At 41.3% G+C, this 14,013-nt stretch overlaps 2 protein-coding genes and 1 long non-coding RNA gene across 5 annotated transcripts in view; 1 reads left to right on the top strand and 2 right to left on the bottom strand.

Annotated features, from left to right (window-relative positions):
- LOC101736773 (dual specificity calcium/calmodulin-dependent 3',5'-cyclic nucleotide phosphodiesterase 1) overlaps positions 1-14,013 on the bottom strand; it is a 511,722-nt gene that overhangs the window by 475,463 nt on the left and 22,246 nt on the right. The window lies entirely within an intron of this gene.
- The window catches only part of LOC134198821 (uncharacterized), a 301,226-nt gene that overhangs the window by 30,763 nt on the left and 256,450 nt on the right, over positions 1-14,013 (bottom strand). The gene's annotated exons all lie outside the window — the stretch shown is intronic.
- LOC134201852 (uncharacterized) lies at positions 1,195-2,797 on the top strand. Its single transcript, XR_009977111.1, has 2 exons — positions 1,195-1,282; positions 2,425-2,797. It is a non-coding gene; the product is annotated as an uncharacterized LOC134201852 (long non-coding RNA).

Here is a 14,013-nt window from a genome sequence, read left to right on the forward strand (position 1 = left end):
ACTTCTAAATGTTGAATTTCCTTAAGGTAGATTTCTAAATCCGTTTTGAGACAGAAATAATTTAAAGTTTTTTGACTCTCATTTGTTTAGTTAATTATTATCATTAATATTTAGTTTTCGTCCTTGGATCTCAAAACCTGTAGCGGTATTCCATTGTACTTTCGTCAGGTTCCGATAAACTCTTATCTTTCTATTTACATTTTAAAGATTCAAATCACATCATAGCTACCGTTAAAAATTACGTAAAACACAAATCAAAATCTACAATTTTCATGTATTTAAATACGTATAAAGAATGCCCGCAAACAAAGGGTGGAATCGAAATGACAGTATCGTTTGGAGTGACATCAAAAAGTACGCTGTTTTTGTGACTGAAAAAGGTGGCATTCTGGGTCGTGACGTCACAACGTAAGATGACAGCGGAATAGATAAATGCTTTGAGGGTCACATCCTACTTGATAGCCCTTTGATGAGAAAACCTAGATCTGTACAAATGATAAATGTCAGTATAGAGAATGTTAAAAAATACCATTATTTTGCAGTGTTTTCTGGAAAATGTTCAATTCAATATTCTCTTAACATTGGTTAAATTTTTGTGAAGGTATCATCGCCTCTGTTTCCATCTAAGCCTACAATGAACTATAATTATTAACGTTTAGTTATTCCGTCAAGATGGTAGCGAAGTTTACAAATTTAGGCTGCAAACACAAACAGCTTCAAACTTTGGGCGTTTAAATTACGTGACAAAGCCCGAAAGTCACTATTATTATGACTGTATGCCAAAGATAGAAATGTTTTGGTAAAGATTCGCATAAAGCTAAATGACCAATTGAAGCTATATGCAGAGATACACGTTTCTCCTTAATATATTAAGTTAAAATTTTGAAATAATTAGCAAAATGTTGTAAATTGCTTGGTTAGGTAGAATGCGATAAAGTTGACAGCTGTTCCCAACTAGAAGAGGGTTGCCAAAAATAAACAAGAATGGAAGATGTTAGTGGAGACCTGTGCCAAGAGGCACACTAACTGACAGACATTCTGTAGAACATAGAAAAATTAAATCGGTAGTCCTAAAAGTTCAAACTAAATGGCTCATTAAATGAATAATTAGTTTTGAAAAAAAAAGAACGAAAATTTAATACCTATCGAAAAAAGGCCACTTGAGATTAAGGACCTTCTTCTTATATTTCGAAGAGCGTCAAACCTGTCACAATTTCGATAATAAACATTATAAAATGCGATAACGTTATATTATACAAATTATGAATATATATAAAAATAGGTAAGTAGGTTATAAAAATAGGTAAATTAATGAAGATTTTGATTCTAAATCTCCACAAAGCTTGCTATTCAAAATAGATTATAATATCTACTACTGGATGACCAGCGTAACTATGACTCGACGTTTCGTTATCCAATGCCGTCCAAGTTAAAGCTTGAATTTTATTTAAATACTGGACTCATAAAGCTCTTACCGATGTTTTTGTAGCTTTTTTTGGATTTGTGAATAAGGTCACAATCGTGGTCGTATTAAGTATCAATCAAAGTCTGTAGACAACGCAACGTGAGTATAGACCACCTTGAGATACGATTTCAAATTTCCATATTTTTTTTTTTTTTTTATTGCCCTTGTTGGCAGACGAGCGTACGGCCCACCTGATGGTGACTGGTTACCGTCGCCCATGGACTTCAGCAATGCCAGGGGCAGAGTCGGGCAGAGTCAAGCCGCTGCCTATCGAATCATATACCTGTGGTGCCAACCATCCAACCGAACACACTGCTACTTGACATAGAAACGCAAATTTCACGTTACAAACATACAGAAATTATTTCAAAATTACACAAGTGGAAAAATATTTGCAATATACCGAAAATTTGGTTGTAAATTTTCGTGAAGGAAATGGACTGTATACCTACCGATGCCATAGAGTTCGTTCGTTTCTTAAGTGCTATTACAGTTAGCAATTAAGTGATAGCTCATCAGCCCAAGCTATAAACAAGATGGTTATAGTCTTTCTGTATTGACAGCTTAAGTTAAAAGCGGGAGCGTGTTGAGAAACTAAGTTTTATCTTCAGAATATACAGTGTAAAGCAAAAAAAATCGGTATTGAAAATAGCCGATTTTATAAACCATCGCTATATCGGCAGGCGATAATGTCCTTGTTCCGACAAAGTTTTGTTAAATGTGAAATAGAGAAAATACATATTATGTAAATCATTATGTCCGTGAACATTAAAGATCAATAGTGATAAAGACCATTTATGCTATATATACATACAAATAAATAAAATTGGAGTGTCTGTTTATAATAATAAAATAACCACTTTTTACTTATCTAATTCGTAAGTATACACAGCACATATACACCAAAATAACATTTGTTTTTTTAATTTTGTCTCTGTTTCTTTGTCTGTTTGTTCCAGCTAATCTCTGGAACGGCTGGACCGATTTTGACGGGACTTTCACTGATAGGTAGCTGATGATATGAGGAGTAACTTGGGCTACTGTTTTTAGACTAGCTTCACCCCGCGGCGTCACCCGCGTTGCGACAATAACCGCGGGTAGCATCGCCGGACTCAGCTAGTCTTCAATAAATAAACACCTCCAATGAAACTTAGAAATGACCGCCTCTAAATTGTACCACAAAAACACGAAACGTAATTATTATTGTTACAGTTTTTGTCACGACAAGTTGAACCTCTTACACTATTGCTTCGAACATGCGGCAGGACCATAAAAACGTCTGGCTACATAAAATATTACAATAAAAACGTCATTTACTTCCTTGTAATATAATTGTTGAATTATTATTTATTACTTACGATTTCGAGCGGATCATACAGAAATTAACGTCGCAGTAATGATTAAAGTGTTAAAAGCACGAAAGATCAGTCCATATTTATAATTATTATAAGCCTTGACATTTCAATGATGTGGAAAAGTAAAACTTACTACTCTTTTTGTAAATGTATTGTAGATGATTTTACTGGTGGTAGGACCTCAATGAGTCCGCGCGGGTAGGTACCACCACCCTAACTATTTCTGCCGTGCAGTAGTAATGCGTTTCGGTTTGAAGGGTGGGGCAGCCGTTGTAACTATACTTGAGATCTTAGAACTCATATCTCAAGGTGGGTGGCGCATTTGCGTTGTAGATGTCTATGGGCTCCAGTAACTACTTAACACCGGGTGGGCTGTGTACCACCCATCCAAGCAACAAAAAAAAATTAAAAAAAAAACTGGTTTTGGTCTAGGGTCTAGAGGTCTAGGTCTGAATTCTGTTGATTTGAGACAAGAGGTTAAAATTTCTTTTGTACTAAAATAACGGCTATTTCTCGGACGCTTGAACGAAGGTAACAAATTACAAATAAATAGTTTGCGAATATCAAGGCTTGATTTTGAACTTTCATGAGGAAAAAAAGCGATTGCGGTAAAAGTCCTTGATTTCATTGGTATTCTGTGGTACCCAGTGTAGTGACTCTATGGTTCCATTATTACAGCTTTCACCATTTAGTTTCAAATTCAGGAAAGAAACAAAACAAAAAAAATGTATTTCGAAGAAATTATAATCGAATTTTGTAAATTTGATTGAGCAATTCTTTTTTTCATCCTTCCACTATTTCTTAATATTTTTATAAATAAACAAGCTGACCCGGCAGACTTCGTAGTGCCTCAATCGATAAATAAAAGACACATCAAGGGGACACATCAAAGGAAAAACAAAATTGTTTTTTTTTTAAATATAATTCCGAGCTTTTTTTATATTTTCTCACATTTTAAACCTTCCCCGGACTTCCGCGAATAATTCAAGACCAAAATTAGCCAAAACGGTCCAGCCATTCTCGAGTTTTAGCGAGACTAACGAACAGCAATTCATTTTTATATATAGAGATGATATTTTAAAATTTGGTATAATGTTTCAAAAATACTCGTTAACATTACTTTTTAAAGATCACTGTGTCTTTAAAAAGTAAAAGTAGCGAAATCCGAATTCCGTAAGCGATTTCCGTAAAATCTTAATGCAATCTCTAGCGTTTCTGAGGACGCGAACTTTCTAGTACAAAATAAAAAATAAAAACCGCAAGATATTCAACGCCTTAATGTACCATAACTAAAACTATAAAATTCGGATGGTGATTACGTAAAACTAAAACCAAACGACCATAAGTAAATGCTAATAAAATTTACGACAACTCGTCCATTATTGGCTCATTAAATACGCCAAAATTTTGCGTAGCCATAATTCGGTCAAACGCTTCGTCAAATTTTACAACCCGTTAAATTCATTCATTTTTATCGCATAAATGAAGTGATAAAATGGTGTAATAAAACGATTTCAGATCAAGCAAAGTCTAGAGAAAACTACAAAAAAATGTAATTATGACTTCAACCGCTGAAATTTGACTTTATATTGGTATGTAGTCGTCGTGGCCTAAAGGATAAGACGTCCGGTGCATTCGTGTCTAGCGATGCACCGATGTTCGAATCACGCAGGCGGGTACCAATATTTCTAATGAAATACGTACTTAACAAATGTTCACGATTGACTTCCACGGTGAAGGAATAACATCGTGTAATAAAAATCAAACACTTAAAATTATAATTTGCGTAATCACTGGTGGTAGGACCTCTTGTGAGTCCGCGCGGGTAGGTACCTCCACCCTGCCTATTTCTGCCGTGAAGCAGTAATGCGTTTCGGTTTGAAGGGTGGGGCAGCCGTTATAACTATACTTGAGAACTTAGAACTTATACATCAAGGTGGATGCCGCATTTACGTTGTAGATGTCTATGGGCACCAGTAACCACTTAACACCAGGTGGGCTGTGAAGCTCGTCTACACATCTAAGCAATAAAAAAAAAAAAAATGAAAAACAATTGTAGAAAAAATACATATTGTGTCTAAAAAAAGTTTTTTTGCTTTACGTCACTCAGTCATTCCGATTCAGGCACCCGTCGCGTGCTGACGTGCTCATCGACCGTTCGATTGCACGACCTCGGTTCGGGGCACATCTGGCGTCCAAGTGTTTTTCTCGGAAGTGACTACCTGTGCTAATTGCGTCGCATCGCCATCTGTGAGCGGGCGGACCCCTAAATTCCAGGAATTCGTTCGGTAACTTAGTGGCCCGTTTGCAAGCGGACGGCTGTGTGCCGTAATTAATTGCGATTATTACAATTTTTGGGGCCTCGCCGTAAGGCGAGTGTGTTTTTAAAGTCCCGGGGCAGCCCCCCCTGGGCACTCGTCCATTATAATGGAGTCCACGGTCGATCTGTTTGCAGAATTTCTTCGCCTTAGGTACCCAACGCTATCGGCAGAATTTTTAGAATTCAAGACCCATCACGCAGCGAACTCGCCGGCAATCTCCGTCGCCCCCGTCGCTCCTGCGTCGTCCATCGCCGTCTCCGTCGCGCCCGCCGATCCCGTGTCCCCGATACTCGCGCCCAAAACTTCTGCGTCGACCGTTGCAGCTTCCGCCCCAACCGTGCGTTCGTCGGCGGCCTACGTTGCACCCGTGCGTTCGTCCACAGCCTCCGTCGTGCCTGCGTCGTCCACTGCGCCCGCTAAAACACCCACCCGCAGGTCGCCCGCGCTCTCCTCATCCGATTCAGAGTCTGACATGGAGGTCGACCCTTCCCCCGCCGCCGCGACTGATGGATTCACAGTAGTCCAAAAAGGTAAAAAGCGCGCTGCGGAGGCCCGAGCTCCCGCGGCCGCTAAAGTATGCAAAGCCGCGAACGCGTCGCGTCCCCGCCCTCCAACCCCCGTCGCTCCCGCTGTCCGTGCCACATCGTCGCCGCGTCCAGTGGCACAATCTAAAACTCAGACCCCTCCCCCGGTAATCCTTCAAGAGAAGGCAGCTTGGGACCGAGTTTCCCTGGCCCTTAAGGCCAAAAATATTAATTTTGTCAGCGCCCGTAATCTCGCCAACGGGATTCAAATAAAAGTAACGACACCCGACGACCATAGGGCCCTCTCAAGTTACCTCCGAAAGGAGCGTATAAGTTTCCACACTTATACGCTCCAGGAGGAGCGCGAACTCCGCGTTGTCATACGTGGAATCCCCAAGGAGCTAGATGCCGATCTCGTCAAGGCTGATCTGATAGAACAAGGCCTACTAGTAAATTCCGTGCACCGCATGCACACCGGCCGCGGTAGGGAGCCATACAATATGGTTCTAGTCGCCCTCCAGCCTACCCCCGAGGGTAAGCACATTTTTAACATACAGACCGTCTGTAAGCTCTCCGGTATCGCCGTCGAAGTCCCCCATAAAAAAGGCACTCCTAGTCAGTGCCATAACTGCCAACTGTACGGGCACTCTTCCCGTAACTGTCACGCGCGCCCCCGATGTGTTAAGTGTTTGGGCGATCACGCCACGGCCCTTTGTACTCGCGACCAGAAAACCGCCATCGAACCACCTAGCTGCGTCCTGTGCCGAACACAGGGTCACCCCGCGAACTACCGTGGATGCCCCCGAGCTCCAAAAATAAATCGCCGCGTCGCCCGCCAAAACCGCCTCCGAGCTTCCCGCCCAGACATCAAAGCCTCAGCATCCTCTGTGCCGAAGGCTAAGCCTGCCTTCGTGCCGGCGCCGGTGCCCAGCGGCTCGGCCTGGGCTAAACCGTTGCCGTACACGAACACGGCTGCAGCTCCTCCCTCCGCGATTCGTCCCGCCCCCGCGATACGTCCCTCCCCCACAATTCGTTCCTCCCCCGCGACCAGCACTCCGACCGCGTCCGATAATCTCGCTCTAGCGATCGACTTTTTTCAGTCGATCAACTTTGAGCGTGTTAACGCTTTGGGTGACGCCATTCGCGCCGCCTCCACTGCACAACACTTCATCGCCGTTGTGCAAGAATACGCTGACGTATACGCGTCGTTAAATACGTACGTCCTCCCCTCACTCCGCCGGTAATCAATGGCGTACATTAGTAGAATAAAGCCCTTATCGGTAACGATAGGATTTTTTAACGCTTACGGTCTCGCAAATCAACGTGATCAGGTTTGTGATTTTTTGCGTGACCATCAAATTGACATTTTCTTAGTGCAGGAGACCCTACTCAAGCCCGCGCGTCGCGACCCTAAAATCGCGAACTATAACATGGTTAGGAACGACAGGCTCACTGCTCGTGGTGGTGGTACCGTCATTTACTATAGAAGAGCCCTGCATTGCGTCCCGCTCGATCCTCCCGCGCTCGCTAACATCGAAGCATCAGTGTGTCGAATCTCACTGACGGGTCACGCGCCGATCGTTATCGCGTCCGTTTATCTTCCTCCGGATAAGATCGTTCTAAGCAGTGATATCGAGGCGCTACTCGGCATGGGAAGCTCTGTCATTCTGGCGGGCGACCTAAATTGTAAACACATCAGGTGGAACTCACACACCACAACCCCTAATGGCAGGCGGCTCGACGCGTTAGTCGATGATCTCGCCTTCGATATCATCGCTCCGCTAACCCCGACTCACTACCCGCTAAATATCGCGCATCGCCCGGATATACTCGACATAGCGTTATTAAAAAACGTAACTCTGCGCTTACACTCGATCGAAGTAGTTTCAGAGTTAGATTCAGACCACCGTCCTGTCATTATGAAGCTCGGTCGCGCTCCCGATTCCGTTCCCGTCACGAGGACTGTGGTGGATTGGCACACGCTGGGCATTAGCCTGGCTGAATCTGATCCACCATCGCTCCCGTTTAGCCCGGACTCTACCCCGTCTCCTCAGGATACCGCTGAAGCCATAGACATCGTAACGTCACATATCACCTCGACATTAGATAGGTCATCGAAGCAAGTTGTGGCGGAGGACTTCCTTCACCGCTTCGAATTGCCCGACGATATTAGGGAGCTCCTTAGAGCTAAGAACGCCTCGATCCGTGCCTACGATAGGTATCCTACCGCGGAAAATCGTATTCGAATGCGTGCCCTACAACGCGACGTAAAGTCTCGCATCACCGAAGTCCGAGATGCCAGATGGTCTAATTTCTTAGAAGGACTCGCGCCCTCCCAAAGGTCTTACTACCGCTTAGCTCGTGCTCTCAAATCGGATACGGTAGTAACTATGCCCCCCCTCGTAGGCCCCTCAGGCCGACTCGCGGCGTTCGATGATGACGAAAAAGCAGAGCTGCTGGCTGATACATTGCAAACCCAGTGCACGCCCAGCACTCAATCTGTGGACCCTGTTCATGTAGAATTAGTAGACAGTGAGGTAGAACGCAGAGCCTCCTTGCCACCCTCGGATGCGTTACCACCCGTCACCCCGATGGAAGTTAAAGACTTGATCAAAGACCTACGTCCTCGCAAGGCTCCCGGTTCCGACGGTATATCTAACCGCGTTATTAAGCTTCTACCCGTCCAACTCATCGTGATGTTGGCATCTATTTTCAATGCTGCTATGGCGAACTGTATCTTTCCCGCGGTGTGGAAAGAAGCGGACGTTATCGGCATACATAAACCCGGTAAACCAAAAAATCATCCGACGAGCTACCGCCCGATTAGCCTCCTCATGTCTCTAGGCAAACTGTATGAGCGTCTGCTCTACAAACGCCTCAGAGACTTCGTCTCATCCAAGGGCATTCTCATCGATGAACAATTCGGATTCCGTGCAAATCACTCATGCGTACAACAGGTGCACCGCCTCACGGAGCACATTCTCGTAGGACTTAACCGACCAAAACCGATCTACACGGCAGCTCTCTTCTTCGACGTCGCAAAAGCGTTCGACAAAGTCTGGCACAACGGTTTGATTTTCAAACTTTTCAACATGGGCGTACCGGACAGTCTCGTGCTCATCATACGGGACTTCTTGTCTAACCGCTCTTTTCGATATCGAGTAGAGGGAACCCGCTCCTCCCCGCGACTACTCACGGCTGGAGTCCCGCAAGGCTCCGTTCTTTCTCCGCTCCTATTTAGTTTATTTGTTAATGATATTCCCCGGTCGCCGCCGACCCAGCTAGCCTTATTCGCTGACGACACAACAGTTTACTACTCAAGTAGAAACAAGTCCCTAATCGCGAGTAAACTCCAGAGTGCAGCGTTAACCCTCGGACAGTGGTTCCGAAAATGGCGCATAGACATCAACCCAGCGAAAAGCACAGCAGTGTTATTTCAAAGGGGAAACTCGCCGCTTATTTCCTCCCGCATTAGGAGGAGAAATATCACACCCCCGATCACCCTCTTCGGCCAACCTATACCCTGGGCCAGGAAGGTCAAGTACCTGGGAGTCACCCTGGATGCATCCATGACATTCCGCCCGCATATAAAAACAGTCCGCGACCGTGCCGCATTTATTCTCGGCAGACTCTATCCCATGATCTGTAAGCGGAGTAAAATGTCCCTTCGGAACAAGGTGACACTTTACAAAACTTGCATAAGGCCCATCATGACTTACGCGAGTGTGGTGTTCGCTCACGCGGCCCGCACACACATAGACACCCTCCAATCCCTACAATCCCGCTTTTGTAGGTTAGCCGTCGGGGCTCCGTGGTTCGTGAGGAACATCGACTTACACGATGACCTGGGCCTCGAATCGATCCGCAAACACATGAAGTCAATGTCGGAACGTTACTTCGATAAGTCTATGCGTCATGATAATCGCCTTATCGTTGCCACCGCTGATTACTCCCCGAATCCTGATCACGCCGGAGCAAGTCACCGTCGTCGCCCTAGACACGTCCTTACGGATCCATCAGATCCAATAACTCTTGCATTAGATACCTTCAGCTCTAACACTAGGAGCAGGCTGAGGAACCCCGGTAACCGTACTCGTCGAACTCGACAAAGAGGTCGACGTGCAACCTAACCCATGCATCAGCCCGCTGAGTTTCTCGCCGGATCTTCTCAGCGGGTCGCGATTCCGATCCGGTAGTAGATTCATTCGCGAAGCAGCTACTCTTGAGCTGTTAGGTCTCCTTCGGAGGCGCTCGGGTAGCTGTTAGCAAATCCCACCCCTCCAGGCTGAGCCTTTGCTCGCCCACCTGTCCTGGTGAAGCTGGAAAGGCCTCCGGGCCACCAGTAATCTTTCAATCATAAAAAAAAAAAAAAAATAAAAAAAAAAAAAAAAAAAACGTCACTCAGTATTAACAACTATTAATAGCATTTTTGTACTATTTTATAATAGGCAATTTTTTTTATTTACAGTTTTAACCTTAATAATCAATTCTTAGAATGTGTAACCGTCAAAAAAAAAATGCTCCAAAGTTTGACACATATTATTCAAAGATACATAATATAATGATTATTTTTAAAAACTTATATCATACCTCTTCCTCCTTTTATTGAAAATTAGCACTTTGCATTCCCCCGTGCACCTTCTCCAAATTTGGAATAATACCATGCACTTCAATCAAAGAGGCAATCATATTATTTTGTGGCAAGCTAAATCAAATTAAACAGAGCTAAGTACATGTATATTTTATGATTAATTGTATTGTACGCCAATCGTTTATGTCTTGGTATCGGAATAATTATTTCACTCGCAGACAACTCGTTAAAAGAAGCTCCGGTAAGCAAAGCAACTAGAGCTATTGTAAATAAATGTAGAATGCCAGAATAATATATTTTTTTCATTTAGCCTTAATCCTAAGTCAGGGTATCAGCTTTAAAAAACTTTTGACGGCATAATCAAATGATGTGTAAGTGGTTTTTGGAACGAAGATCCTTATGGGACGATGCGTAGGGGTACCCTAACTGGGAAAAAACGTCCGTAACGTAAGATTTTTATTAGTAACACACAGTGTACGACTTAACTTAGTAATAACGTACAAAAAATAACATGTTTTTATTATACATTTTTTATAAATCATTGTGAATAAAAAAGAATTGATAGCTTTATAAAGTAGTTTTTATTTTTATCAATAAAAAAATCATAAAAAAAATTTATACATTTTAAATAATTATTTTCTTTATACCTCGAATAGAACTTAAAATTAATATTTTTACAATAAGGAGCTTTGTTCCTATTCTGTGTCCCACGACACCACACTTCTTTTTTTATTGTAAATCTGAACATTTCCAAGGACAACTGTAAAGAGACCATGATCGCGTGCCTGTATCACTAAAGTACGTTCACCACAGTGCTGTTCTTTGTTAGGAAGACATTGAATATCGTTTAGTCATCCCAAACACCTAATTCTATGTAATAGATAGCACCTAATAATAATACATTTTTATTGAGACAAAAATAACACTATCAACTTTATATAACTTTGAATTTTATCTATAGGCGAATTTACAAGAAGAATGAATGAAGAATGAGAATTTATAAGGCACACATAAACCTTAAATATCTTTGCGGCACATAATGCTGGTAACTCTAAACACGTTTGTGATGGACAATCTATAGGTAAAAATGAATTGCTGTTCGTTAGTCTCGCTAAAACTCGAGAACGGCTAGACCTAATATGGCTAATTTTGGTCTTGAATTATTTGTGGAAGTTCAGAGAAGGTTTAAAATGTAGATAAATATGAAAATGCTCGAAATAAAATAAAAATAACAATTTTGTACTTCCTTTAATGTGTCCCACGTCGGACGGACTCCTTTTGTTTGTTTTAAGTTTATTTTATACAAAAGTTTAGGTCTTTTATTTATCGATTGAGACACTACGAAGTCTGCCGTGTCAGCTAGTTTCAAATAAATAATTAACGTATCTAACAGCCGATTTCATTTAATTAAGATCCACTGCCTTGGGCCCTGCTTGCCTGACTACATCCCATAGATAGATAACGGCTCTAATAACTTAACAAAGTTGCTTCCTACAAGATGTGCTCTAAAGTAGTAAACGTATACAACGTTACGACCTAAAACACTATAAAGTGCCTCAGACATAGTAGCGACGGTATTCCAAAGTTGTCTTTTAGTGGTTCAATTGATCTTATGTAGGTATAGTTTAAAATGCTGAAGTGATTGAAAAAGATTCAGTTTCTTCGAATAATTTCCGCGATTTTTTTTAAGCTATCGCATAGCTTCTATCGCGGGCCTTGAGCGCGGCGACTGAATCAAGAAATTCCGTAACGAAAATAACCTGACACCCCCACTACGCCTATGTGGCTCGCGTTCAACACATTCACAGTTAATGTTTGCTTTTGTTAATGTTTATAAATATAGCGTGATCTTATTTTTATTATTGTTTTAATATTAAATTATTATTGTCTAATTGTAATTGCATAAGTTGATATAAATTGCTTTGCAATAGCTTTACCGCGGCAGTCCCCGGGTGCCACATGTATTTTTTAGATTTTGTAACACTATTTGCACACCAAATCAGGTCTTCGAAATTGAAAATCTAATTAAATGAAAAAATTAAATAGTGTTTTGTTGTTCTTGAATGATGTACGTACAGAAATTTAGAAAAGAATAAGCCCTAGGTTTCCTGATGATTTTTATCAATAGTGATACTATATTTTGAATCGGAACTAAGGTCGTGACGATTCAAAAGCTACTATGAACGTTTATATCGATTTTAGTTAGTTTGTACGAGCTGTCAATAGTACACAGTTACTTAAAATAATTGGTAGCTGCCCCAGAATCGGAATATAGGTCTAGTGAATAATACAACTTATTTACCATTCTTGTTAAAATCTAATGTCAGTAATAATTGACATTAAAAAGTGAAATGTATCAATGTTTCCTCAACGATCCAAGTTAAGGACAATACATACGTCTGTATTCAATTACAACTTCAGAACGAAATGACATAAACGAAATAAGAAAGAAAAACAGAAAATTTCTCGAGGTCTTTGAAGACGATGAGTTAATATTTATATTCAGTTGTACAGATCGCGAATTCCCTTGATGGAGAGTATTTACACAGAAACCTAGTAAACTGGTGGCTTCGAAAGCAATTGATAAAATCGTAGATGTATATTCTTTTATTATTTTTTATGGCTAAATAGACGCCAATGAATATTGCGCCAAACATTAATCGCGGTCAATTGAACTTCATAGATTACTTTGAAAATGAAGTGAAAATTTTATGAACAGCTGATGAATTAACTGTTCAAGTTCTTTTCTTATAGTAGTGAGCTTGAGAAATTGAATTGCTTTTTCATGCAGTCTCCGTTTGTGATTTTCGGGTGTTCTAATGATCTCATCGACAGTATATATTTTCAGGTGCAAATGGACATTATCATTTCGAAAACATAAAGGTACTGCCCCGACAGCTCCCCTTAGTTCTTTACATTAAAAATATTATGTTGTTTGGTACAAACAGCATAATATTTAATAAAACTATTGTGTTTTTTAATACGAAACTTGTTGAATCGTTTTTGAATCGGAATGGAGGAATGACGAAGGAATCCTTAGCGATTTTCCTGAACACATATTTATCGGGAATATATCCGTGTTTTCCGCTCGGCTGAATTTTACTGAAAAGCCCCCACATACCTACCTGTGTTATTCGTGAATATTTCATAAAATATATTTTGAGTAAACTAAATGCTCCATTAAATATTCCGTAACATACATTAGACGTGTGGTAATAATCTATTCTTTGTTGTAATCTATTGATTCCACATCCAGTGGTCCTATATCTTCTATGTAAAATATATATTCTTCTATTTAGCAGATATGGGATCACTGCCTTCTGTAACTACTATCTCGCCACCTACCGAATATAATAGGATTCCTTATTTTCCTTCCTATAACCTAATTTCTAGCGCATGTACTGGATGTTGAATATCGGATGTCTGCAACACTATGGGTAATATTGTATTGGACATATCGATGCTCTCGTCCTATTTTTGGAGCGAAGCAGTCAGGCATTGCTATTTGAAGTTAAAGTAGTCGTTATAAAATACGATAAAGACTTCAACCTCATATCTAACATAAGGTAGTTAGCGAGACTAATGTTGGGATGTCTATGGGCTCCGATGAAGATTTAACACCAAGTGAGGTTTATGTGAGTTTCGAGTTCCAATATTTACGTTGAAGTCCACAAATTCCCTCAACCGCCCCGTATGCTTCGTCTGCTCAATTGGTAGTACAAAAACTTTGATCCAAAATTTGACACAGACACCAAAC

This window comes from Bombyx mori, chromosome 4 (assembly GCF_030269925.1).
Source record: "Bombyx mori chromosome 4, ASM3026992v2".
Taxonomy (NCBI): domain Eukaryota; kingdom Metazoa; phylum Arthropoda; class Insecta; order Lepidoptera; family Bombycidae; genus Bombyx; species Bombyx mori.